The sequence below is a fragment of the Protopterus annectens genome, chromosome 7.part1, assembly GCF_019279795.1.
Source record: "Protopterus annectens isolate FY-2018-M chromosome 7.part1, PAN1.0, whole genome shotgun sequence".
NCBI lineage: Eukaryota > Metazoa > Chordata > Ceratodontiformes > Protopteridae > Protopterus > Protopterus annectens.
This window is the reverse complement of record NC_056740.1, coordinates 433,653,255-433,665,267: the sequence shown is the minus strand read 5'-3', so window position 1 is coordinate 433,665,267 and position 12,013 is coordinate 433,653,255. Positions and strand designations below refer to the sequence as shown.

General features: G+C 41.9%; 1 protein-coding gene across 1 annotated transcript in view; it reads left to right on the top strand.

Moving 5' to 3' along the window:
• MINDY2 (MINDY lysine 48 deubiquitinase 2) overlaps positions 1-12,013 on the top strand; it is a gene marked incomplete in the record, with an annotated part of 1,894,024 nt that overhangs the window by 1,143,762 nt on the left and 738,249 nt on the right.

Sequence of the window (12,013 nt, the reverse complement as noted above, 5' to 3'; positions counted from 1 at the left end):
AATGACTGGCAAAAAGCAAAAAGTGTTATCTTTCATATTCCAAGGTTATGTGTTGTCCCACAGTCACTGGAAAAAAGATAGCATGAGCTACCACCACAGATTTTATTATGCATTACTGATCAGTTTAATCTGTTTAGATTTACAATGAATAGTCCTGAAAGCATGCTATCCTTGTTTTATCAGCATATCTTTGTTTTCCCAGAGAAGCATTTCTCATCTGAGGATTTGTTTGAGTTAAAGGAGTTCTGAGGGTGCAGGACAGAAACAAAGGCACGTGTAATTAACTGGTGCTCCAAAGTACAGTCATAACAGTGAGACGGGGGAGGTACCATGAAGAAATAATTTTTAGTAGTTAGTGCAGTGGATTAAGAGAATGAACTGTTAACAAACTGCTGCCAGTGGCACAGGGTTTGATTCTCTCAGCTATCATTTGCCCTCAGTGACTTAGCCAGACAGTGCTTTGGGGAAATTGTGAAACAGGAGAATTGGGGAAATTGGGCTAGGCTCCTCAGTGGTTTCATGGACTGAATGGCTAGTAACTACCTGCGGGGCTACCTAAATGCAAGGCCCTAGTAATTGCTACTGTCAAGTCCAATCTGAAAAATGCAGTTGAAGTCATTTGTGTTTTGGCAGAAGTCAGGCAGAAATGTAAGGCACCAGTGATTTGCATAGTACTCCAGGGCACACAGTATCAGAGTGTGTGTGTGTGTGTGTGTGTGTGTGTGTGTGTGTGTGTGTGTGTGTGTGTGTGTGTGTGTGTGTGTGTGTGTGCGCGTGTGTGTACATATGTACGTATACACGTGGTTTCATTCATTTTAGTTAAGTATGGCTTAATTCGGCATCTGTTTTGTCAACAGGTATGTGAGATAAACAGTTCCTAAGGTTGGGGAAAATGCTGCTTTCCTAGAGTCTGTGCAGTTTTGGTTCATAGGTTCATAGAAGGTTACTAGGCTAATAGCCCTAGAGCCCTTTCAAGCTTAGCTGTATTTATCCTGAGTTGCCCCACTTGTTGGTGGTTAGGTGAGTGAAGTTCGCAGAGGTAAGGGTCTATGGTAGTTAATAACAACTTCCTTTGTCCAGGAGGGACATGGGCACTACCCCAAGAGTGAATTTGTGGTCACCCATCCATTGATCTAGGTTATGTTTGAAGAGGGTCAGGGGCGAGCTCTGTTTCACGTGAATTGGAAGCTTGTTCCAGAGAAGTGACACTCTCTGGGAGACATATCTATCTCTCCAGCATGACCTGTTCATGTCAGAGGCTAGGTTAAGATCCCTGGAGCAAGTAACCCTTGTGCAGTTTGATTTACGAATGTGCAGTGTTTGCATTAAGGCCCTGTAAGCCAGGCATGGGTCACCCCTTAGCAACCTGTAGGAGACAGAATACAGTGACAGGGGTTTCAGTCTTTCCATGTAAGACTTGTTTTGTGTAACCTGTAATTTCTTGGTGAGAAACCTCTGTGGTCTCCCCAATTGTTGCAGGTGTCTGGTGCGATACATGCAAAAGGGAGCATTTTACTCAATTATTGGGCTGTTGAGGGCTGAGTATAATGGAATTATAACATCCTTAGATCTAGATGCAGTGCCTTTACTTATAAGGTGTTCCACATTTAAGGCTTTTCTTACTACTGTGGATACATAGTGGTCAAAGTTCAGGTGGCTATCAACTTGAGTACCCAGATAAAGTAATACTGGGTCTACATTTAGAGGGGTCCTGTCTATAATGTTATTAGCAGGGATGTTAGCTTTCTCAAAGGGAATAATAATGCATTGTTTTGCATTTAGCTTTAATCTGTGGCTTTGGCACCAGTCATTTGTCTGTGTTAACCCTGTCTGCAGTATATTAACGTCATTGGGAGACTCAGGGAATGTTCCCAATTTGCAGTCATCAGCGAACTTGGTCAGTCAAAGGCTGTTCAAGTTTGGCCGACTTCTAAGAAATAAATTCCAAACAGTAAAGGACCCAGCACAAAACCCTGTGGTACACCAATGGTGACTGCTCTTTTGCTAGAAGTAAAGTCACCCACATTTACAGTATGTATCTGGTTGGTGAGCCAGTTGGCTACCCATCTGATAATGTAGGGGTTAATTCCCATTTGGGAGAGTTTCTCTATAATGCCTTGAGTGGGGCATTCTGTCAAATGCCTTGGCTAGTCAAGACAGATGATATGCACTGTCTTTCCCTCGACCAGGCCCTTGGTGATTTTCTCAAAGAAGTCAAACATGTTTAACAGGCATGATCTACCTTTAAAGAATCAGAACTGGGCTGGGTCCAGAGTTTAGAGATTACCCATGTCCTTGTTGATGAGGTCTTTAATGATTGCTTCTATGGCCTTGCAGATGAGGCTTGTCAAACTTATGGGCCTATAATTATCAGGATCGGTTGATGGTCTCCTTTTGTACAGAGGGATTACTGTTGCTGTCCTCCATTCTGCCAGAAAATATCCAGTTCACAGGCTGTAGTTAAACATGGAGCCAAGTGGGTCTGCTGAGTCATGTTTTAAGTTGTTTAAAAGGCAACCTGGGATGTTCGCTGGTCAAACTGATGCCATGTTTTTGGCCTTGGGGAGCACCAACATGACCTGCTGTCTTGAGATAATAGACTGAGGAATGGTATCAGTCACACCTTTGAACCTCTTAGAGCAAAACGTCTGGACAAAGCCATAAATAAAAGTGGGACAAAGGCCCAAAACTATATACAATTTTTAAATATTGCTCTTACAAATTTAGAAAGTTGATAGAATAACAGGTTTTGCATCCCCATGAATTTTCTGAAGGTTATGAAGTCTGAAACTCAAATGTCTGTTATTTATTTTCTATCTTCAATCTTTAATGATTTCCAATAATTTGCCAGAAAACCACAATTTTATGAAAAATAGGCCAAAAATATGAGGCAAAAATCTGGACATTCTGCGTAAATCTGTACATTTGAGAGGTATGGTGTCAAGTATTCTTTGGGGGATGACTGGAGTACACTGGGGCTGAAGTTTGCTCCAAATCTGTCAGCTAGCAGGTTGACTATTGCATCCAGTTGAGTTTGGATAGGGCCATCCACACCAGTTCAGCACATAGCTGGGTATTCCCTTTTAGATTTCAGATATAGTTAAAGAATGCCTTGTGATTATCCTTAGCTAGGGAGGCTATTTTTTACTTCATAATAGGCTTTGGAGGACTTTACAGGATCTGTAATTTGTTTATTTAAGCTACAGAGGGATTTCTTCCTTTACTGAGCCTGTTCCCTCTTGTTCTTGGACATTAGGTTCTTTCTCTTGTTGTATAGCCAGTTTATACTAGGGGTCCACCAGGGTGGCTTGTTTTTTTTAGTGAAACCTGGTTTTAATCCTGTCAGGTGCAGCAGATTCTGTACAACTGCTTAAGTGGTTATACAGGGCATTGGTGTACACCTCTGCATAGGAGTCCGTGTTATCTGCATTCAAGGAGGCTTTGAAACTTCTTGTACCATCACTTAGTCGGAGGCAATTTGTCTTTCAAAATTCTTAAGTGTTTTTGAACTTGATGAGGTATCTGTTCTTATACTTACATCGAACAAGACTGATTTATGGTCCGATCTTACCAGGAAGGACATCACACAGTAGGGGGTACAGTGCTCTCCCGTGTTAGTGAGTACTGTTTCCAAAACATTTGAGCCTTTTGTGGGTATGCTCACTAGCTGTTCTAGAGCATTTGCATTGACAAAGCCCACCAAGACCCTCTGAGCCAGCATGTTTGTGGACGTGTATGTTTCCCAGACGATGATAGGATAATTAAAATCACCCATGAGTAAGGTACTGGGTTGTATGGCAAGTGACTCCAGTAAGTCCAAGTATGTGGTATGCTTTTCCTGTTTCATGGTGGGGGACCTATAGCTAGCTATGATGTGGTAGGGGCCTTTGCTTGTAGTTAATTAGACAAAGAGTAGCTCAAGAGAGTCATAGTGTTTGACCAGTGTCGAGGTGTACTTATCCTTAATGAAGATAGATACACCTCCTCCTCTGGTTCTTTCACGCTCAGTTTGTGGTCTGAACGTATGGAAGGTAGTATAGTCCTGCACAGCTGGAATGTTTTCTGCACCTTTGAACCATGTCTCAGTGACTGTACAGATGTCAGCATCTTCTAAAGTGAGGAGTGTTCCAAGGAGTGCAGTTTCATGTTTAGACTCCTAGCATTAAGCAGCAGTACCTTGAGTTAATTTTTTTGTTGTTGCTAGGAGGTTGGATATTTTGACACTGCATAAAAGGCACAATAGGGGTGGCTAATGCCTTTGCCAGTATCGTAAACCCTAGAAGAGACAGGTGCAAACCATCACTGGCAAAGCAGTGTAGCCTGTCACCCATGTCTTCCCAGGCTGACATATATTGGATCCCCTTGGAGTGACACCAAAAACTAAGCCAGTTAGGTCAATCATTTTCTGTTTGTGGTGTTAGTATATATAATTAGCAGTGGGTGTGGGGGCATGGTGAGATTACAACCCCCCTGCAAAAATCAAAGAGTTTTGTCTTTCATATTCCAAGGTTATGCCTCAGAGCATGCACGTTAGGGTGACTTTTACTTTTTGTGGTTGATGTTCTTCATGTCGATCTAAAGAAGTTTTGACTAACTTCAGTTGATAGATATAGTCCTCTTTATAGTCATATGTAGTGTATAATATGTATAACTGCATCTGGTAGGTAATACAAAGGATTAAGATTCTCACATTGGAGAGATGATAAAATCAGTAAGCAAAGGATAGTAGTATTGCTGGACTTAAATTCATCCTCAAGTGTTGATAAGTAGCTTCACGAGGTGGACCCTGTTGTTACAAAATCTCACCAAGATGACACTGATATATAGGCTGTGTTTTATATAACATATATCATGCGTAGAAATAAGACGGCTGGGTGCACATGTCCTAGGGTAAAAAAGTACCCAATCCTGGTAGGAGCACTGGTGCCAGGAGTGGAAAAAGTGACAGTGTAGAATCCTCAAGATATGGAAACATTCCAATAATCAGGATAGGCCAGGCTCAGGGAGGCTTTATCCCCCCCCCCCCCACCCCCATTGTAGAAGGGAGTACTACTCCTCAAAAATTAAAAAAAAACTGACAGGCTAAAAAAGATCCATAAAGTTGATAGAATATGGTCTATTGCGGATAAGAACGAAATTATGTACGGTTGCTATTTTGCAACAAGCATAAAATTTCCAGACAGAAGATATACAACAAGATTAAGAGAGAAATGAAAAAAAAATACTTGCAAAAGGAAAAAATTGTCAAAATTTTCAAATGCAAATTTGTGTTCATTAATACAACAGATTCATGAAAAAAAAGTTATATAGACCAAGAAACCTTGGGCTGTTGGGAAGAAAAGGCAAGCGAGGGAGTATGAAAATATAAAAAACAAACTCAAGAGATTTTTAAAGGTATGAAAAAGAAATAGGGACATGGGAAAGAAAGAGAGATCTGATACGTTACAGTATCTATGCACAGAAGAAAGACAAATGAAGTAATACAAAACATGCAGCTGCAAAGATATTCGAAGAGAATATGGAAAGTTTCACAATACAAAACGTTAGATCACAGAGGAGTGACATCGAACAGTAGATTAGTAAAGCAGAAGATAGAAAAAAGAAGTTGAAATTATGGAATTATGGAGTGCCTGCGAAGTGAAGGATTGAGTGTAGAATGTCTAACACAGGTTACGTCACAGCATGATGGAACAATGAGTCCTCACAGTAAGGGGAAACAGGAGGAGCGGGAGACATCTGAAGAAGAAATGTGGACATGGGCAAAAATTAGATTTTATGTGGTGCAATATTTATGCAAAGGAGAAAGCAAATCTAATCAATACAGAAAGGCAGCACCAGCAATATTTGAAGAGAAATACAGGCAAAGGCATCCAGATATGAAAAAATTTACAATAAAAAAAATAAAAACAAAGGAGGAAAGTAGAAAAGAGGATTAGTAATGGAGAAGTTAAAGAAATAAAACTGAAGTTATGAAGTACCTACAAAGTGAAGGATTTAGTATAGAAAATCTAACTGATAACATCAGAGCTTGAAAGAATAAGGAATCTCCAAATTAAGGAGAAACCAGCTGAGTGCAAAGCACCTTATCAGTTGCCATATGAAGATACTTTGGAGCTTTCAATAGGAAATAAGCACAAATGTTCAGTTAGAGTTGCACAGCAAGGGAAAGAACAGGAAATGGTGGCAACTCTGACACAGGCAATGCTGTGGAGTGATAGGCCAGTGAGTTCCCATGTGAAAGGGCAGCAGATGACACAGAATGAAGCTGAAGAGAACATTTTCTGGAACTTTCTGTAGAATGCCCACAGGAAACGAAAAACAAAGAATGTGCCATTAGTGTAGAAGAAAATGATCTAACGGAAGAATTGCTTGATTTAACAGAGATGGATAGACATATTAAGAGCAGTCAAATAAATAGACTACAGAAAGTCAGTAAGACCCAAAATGTTAGAAGTTTGATAAAACAAATGAATACAGTAATCAAGACTGTTCATAGAAATTTATGTAATATAACAGAAGTAACTAGGATATTTTACTGTGCAGCTAAATTAATAACAGATAAAGTCTTAACACAAAAGCACAGCCAGTAAGGAAAGGTAAGGGGAGAAATCAAATGCCATCATGAAAGTATTCACTAGAGAAAACTGTAAAGCAATTAAGACAAGAAGTGTGACTGTTGGAAGAGTACAGAAGAGGGAACAGATCAACAAAAATACTCAGAAAGATGGACATATTAAAAGCAACGCATAGTATCAGAACAGACCAGGATCTGTCTTACACTATTGCAAATAATAAACTAAAGATATCAGCACAGGTAAAAAAACTTAGAAGATATATGGATAAATATAAAGGAAAAGTACAAAATAAGCAATTTATTGGGAAACAAGACAAAAGGAACAGAAACACCAGTAAAAAAAAGAAGAAATAGACACATTTTGGAGAAATGCCTATGAAGATTCTGTGGAACATAACAAAGATACTGAATGGATAGAAGATGTCAAAGAAAGAATAAGAATTTCAGATGTACATGATATGAAATGGGATGCAGTAACAGCTAGAGAAATTGAAACAAAATTAAGAAAAGCTCCTTAATGGAAAACCCAGGCCTAGATGCAGTACCTAACGTCTGGCTAAAAATATTAACTCCTTTACATGAAAATAGTACAGCCCAATCTGTCGAATCCTTTACAAACGCATTCTATGGACACCTTCAGGAATGCATGGATCATGCAATCCCAAATAAAACCAAGACCCATTTCCCCAAAGGCAGGCGTCTTGTCTGGTGGACCCCAGCCATAAATAAGCTATACAACAGAAAGAGGAGGCTGCTACACGATAGAGCAAAATCCCTAAAAGGGAAGGCATCTCTGATCGGTACTAGCAAAAAACTACATTCCCTCATTAAATCATCCAAGGCCAGCTTTGAGAGAAAAATTGCACAAGACACTAAAGATAATTATAAGGCCTTCTTTAGTTATGTTAGAAACCTGGGTGGCAACTCCCAGATATGCTCAGAGTTAGTCCATAATGACAAAAAATACACTGAACCCACAGACATTGCCAACATCCTGGCAGACAGGTTCAGTGTAAACTTCTCACCCCCCTCCTAAAGGACAAATATCTATCCCAGCAGAGTGTTGCCTCCCTGACATCTCAGATGCCCAGGTGGGAGCCGCCCTCTCCAAAGCAAAAAACACAGCATCACTGGGACCAGACGGTGTTCTGGGCTGCGTGCTACATGAACTCCAAGAAGAGCTGAACCCACACATAAGGCTGCTGTTCAGTCTCAGCCTTACTACAGGATATGTACCCAGAGAATGGCGTACAGCAACAGTGGTCCCACTCCACAAAGGAGGTGCTTCTACGGACCCTGGAAACTAACTGGAATAAGCCTGACTAGCCTGGTCTGCAAAGCTATGGAAAGGATCATTATGGAACTCATAAACAAAGACAATGGGGACCTACAGACACTGGATCCTACCCAATTCGGCTTTATTAAGGGCAGATCCTGCCTCTTGAACCTGGTCGACTTCTTTGAAACAGTCACCAAGGCCATTGATGAGGGTAAGGTAGTTCACACAGCCTACCTGGACCTCCCAAAAGCCTTCAACACAATACTCCACTCGGGCATCATAGACAAGCTCTCCAGCTTAAATATAAACCCCTACGTCATAAGATGGGTTGCAAACTGGCTCAAGGACAGAACCCACATGGTCAGAATTGCTGGAGCCATGTCAGACTCTAAACCAGTCACAAGTGGCGTCCCACAGGGCTCAGTCCTAGGACCTCTCTTATTCAGTATATATTTTTCTAAGGTACAGACTAACACGGGAGGACTGTGGCTGACCAAGTTCGCAGATGACTGCAAACTGGGCACCATAATTGACTCTCCAGCTGACACAAGCATCCTCCAAAAGGGACTCATAGAAACGGATAACTGGTGCCAGAGCCATGGCCTTAAACTAAATGCCAAAAAATGTATAGTCATACCCTTTAGGAAAAACAAAGTGCCCACAAATTACCACATAGGTGGTAATCCATTAAGTACGGAAGAAGTAATTAGGGACCTAGGGACCCAAGTTGATAGTAATCTCTCCTTTGACAATCACATTGCCAAAGTGGTTAGAAATACCTTCTATATAGCCCATCTCATCATGAAAGGATTCACATCTAGATCAAGGGAGGTCATTGTGCCCCTGTAGTCTTCCCTCATCAGGCCCATAATTGAGTACAATGCCCCATTTGGGATGTACCCTACCCGACACCTGTAGCAACTAGAAAGACCCCAAAAGTACCTCACAAAGAGGATCAAGGGACTCAAACAAATGCCATATGCTGCTCGGCTAAAGAAACTCCAGCTCTACTCAGTTGCATACCGCCTACTCAGAGGCGATCTGTGCCTGACATACAAAGCCATGTCCAACCCGGAATTAATGGACATGCTCCACCTCAGAAAATCCAAATCCCTTAGAGCTATGCGATCGAGAGAATTGAACCTCAGCACAGAAATAAATAGGACATGCTGGAGGGACAGATTCATAACCCAGAGGCTCCCTTCACTCTGGAATAAAATCCCAGTCCATGTTAGGCAGAGCCCCTCACTGACTCTCTTCAAGAGGAATCTTGACGAGTGGATGGGAGATCGTAGGTTCACCCTGGGGGTCACTTCTGTGTCACTGCTAGACAGAGGCACAGTAAACTAACCTTAAAAATGGTGCAGTAAACTCATTCAAATGGGTGGCGAAAGCCAAACACACTCTGGCTAGGCTTGTAAATGCCCTAGGGCAGATAGCCTAGTATGAACCTATGAACCTATGAAGAGTTAGCCATGATTAAGAACTATTTATACGCGCACCCTGAACAGATGCCAGCCTGGTTAATAACAGTAAAAATGATACACCTTCTTAAATGTGAACCTGCAAGACATCCTAAAAACTATAGACCAATAACTTGGCTTCCAATGATGTATAAATTATAGACTGGAATTGATGCCGACAGAGTTTATAGTCATTTAGAAGAAAGCTCAGTCATGGCAATAGAACAAAAGGGTAACAAAAGAAAGTCAAATGGAACAAAGGATCATTTGTTGTTAAATAAAGTCATAATGGAGAACTGTAAAAAAGGTGATGAATCTAAGTATGGTATGGATAGATGACAAAAAAGCATTTTACAGTATCCCACATTCATTGATAAAAGAGTGCTTAAAAATTTGTAAAATACACCCTACACTGATCGATTACATCATAGTGACCATGAAACAGTGGCAAACCACTCTACAGTTAAGCCACGATAAAGGACAAATTATTATTCCAGGGATAAAAATTCAAAGGGGGATATTCCAGGGTGACTATCACCACTGCTCTTTTGTCTTGCCCTTATATCATTAAGCTGTCTACTTAATAGATTAGGTCATGGCTATAGTTTGGCTCCCAGAAAACAGCAACGTTTAAGGGCCTGTCCTCTGATAGGGACCCATGCTAACTGTGGGAGGGGTGCATGTGTCCCTATTGGCCAGTGTGTGTGACCACCATATAACCCAGCGGCCCTAGGTCAATAAGCTACTGGCTGGCTGGTGTCCAGTTTCCAGCTTGGGTTACCTTGGATAGCAGTCAACCTGCCAAACATGAACTAAGAATTGCTACACTCATTGTAGGTTTGCTGACAGGACACAGCTTGGAAGTGGATGACATGATGGTAAGGAGAAGGTTGGACATACTCTGTATCCAGTAGACAAGATGGAAGGTCAGCACAGCAAAGCCACTTGGCTTGGGCTCTAGAGTCTACTACTCAGAAGGAGGACATGCTGAAAGTGGTGTGGGAGTTATGGTGAGAGAGAGGCTTCAGAAGGCAGTGAGGGATGTCATCAGAATTAGTGACAGACTCTTTGAAATCAGACTCCAGTGTAATGATAGGGCAGTAGTCATAATCTCAGCCTGTGTTTCACAGCAGGGCTGTAATAGTGAGGGAAAGCGTGCATTCAAGAAGGACTTGCATGACCTGCTAGGTAAAGGAGGACAACATGAAAATGTGTTGATAATGGGTGACCTGAATGCACATGTCAGGACAGACAGACAGACAGAGCAGGATGAGAGGACTGTCTGGGTCCACAGGGGTGGGATCACAATAATACAGATGAAGATGCTATTCTAGATTTCTGTCTGGCATATGGCTTAGTATTGACCCAGTGCATGATTCAGCAAGAGATACAGTCACAAGGTCACATACAAGAGTGGCCAACATGCAACTCAGGTAGACTTCCTCCTAGTAAGGAAAGGGCACTGGGGTAGAATTGGTGATTTCACAGACATCCCTGGGAAAACAGTCAGCCCCCAGCATAAACCACTGGTTGCCACAATCAGCTGCATGCCATAGTCAGAGAAAGCTCCAAAGTCAATAGAGACCAGGCTGAAGACCAGGAAGTTGACTGGAGAGAAAGCACAACTGTTCAAGGAATTACTTAGGGCTCTAGCATCCCTCAGGAAGAAGAGGAAACAGGTTGAGTTGATGAAGAATGGCAACGCCTCAAAACAGCATGTGTAAGGGCTACAGAACAGATAGGTGGCCGAACCAGGTGTGGAAATGAGGTACATAAGGAAAGCTGGTGGTGGAATGCAGAAGTCCAATAAGTTATCAAAGAAGAAGAAGAAGAAGAAGGACTGCAGGAAAAAGTGGGAGATAGAAAAGATGGGCCAGGCTAAGAAGGAATACTGGCTGGCCAACAAAGCGGCTAAGAGAGGAGTTGCAGTAGCAAATAACAGGGCATCAGAGGCACTCTACCAGCTTCTAGAAAGTGAGTAAACAGCACAAAGAAACTATATCAGGTTGCAAGGCAAAGTCAGAAAGATAAAGAAGATAGACAACTTTCATAAGGGATGCCAGCAACCGCCTGTCACCAGTCCACAAGACATCAAAGGCAGATGGAAGAAGTACTTTCAGCAGCTTCTGAATGAAGAAAATCCCACATAAGCTGTACAGCCCCAGACACAGCCTACGGAGAGAGAATCGGAGGAGCCCACCCTAGAAGTAATTACAGCAGTAAGGAAATTTAAGTCAGGAAAGCAGCAGGCTCAGATGAGGTCACAGCAGATATTATAAAGGTGTTGGGTGAGAGAGGGGAGACATGGCTCCTGAGGGTAGTCATAACAGTATGGAGAGAAAGGCAGAGCCCAGATGACTGGTGAATAAGCATAATAGTGCCAGTGTACAAGAACAAAGGGGACATCCACAACTGTGAGCAGTACAGAGGCATCAAACTCCTATCACACTGCATGAAAGTTCTGGAGAGGATGACTGGTAAAAGAACACACAAGTAGTAGAGATAAGATGACAGGTCAGCAGTTCAGATCTACATCAGGATGCAACACAACTGACTTGATGTTTGCAGTGAGACAGATACTTGATAAGATGCTAGAGATGAGGAAAGAGTCCAACTGGGCATTCTTACACTTTAAAAAAGCATATGACATGGTCCCAAGAAAGCTGATTTGGGCAGTCCCTTGGTGGTTTTAAGTCC